General features: G+C 40.4%; 1 non-coding gene across 1 annotated transcript; it reads right to left on the reverse strand.

The window, feature by feature from the left end:
- Positions 1-41: 41 nt before the first annotated feature.
- LOC129549947 (small nucleolar RNA SNORA70) lies at positions 42-172 on the reverse strand. The gene has a single exon (XR_008684748.1). It is a non-coding gene; the product is annotated as a small nucleolar RNA SNORA70 (small nucleolar RNA).
- Positions 173-428: the final 256 nt, after the last annotated feature.

A 428-nucleotide genomic window follows, 5' to 3' on the forward strand; every position in this document is an offset into this window, starting at 1 on the left:
GTCTGGGGCCAGCTTGCCAGTTGTGACTGTCCACTGGAAAGGGCTGTCTCCAAGTTCCCTCAGGGCAACCTGTGCAGATAACAGGTGGCATACACTACCCGGAAGGCTGCCCTCTGCAGCCATTACACACCAGGCCCCCATGGGGAACAGAACACAGTTTAATTGGCAGAAAATTATGTTCTTTTTTAATTTTGAAATAATTTGACTTTTTAAAAGTTGTAAGATGAATACATACAAATAATCCCATTCACACAAATACCATAGCTAACATTTTACTATATTTATTTATCATTCTCTCCCCCTGCCCGCCCTATTTACTGATTTATTTATTTAGCTACTCTCTATCTTGACTCTCTTGTAAGTTGCAGACATGATACTCCTTTACCTCTAATACTTCAGTGCATATTTCCTAAAACCAATGACAAGCT

Source organism: Moschus berezovskii, chromosome 28 (assembly GCF_049115385.1).
Source record: "Moschus berezovskii isolate FMDL1 chromosome 28, NW_MosBer_1.0, whole genome shotgun sequence".
NCBI classification, from domain to species: domain Eukaryota; kingdom Metazoa; phylum Chordata; class Mammalia; order Artiodactyla; family Moschidae; genus Moschus; species Moschus berezovskii.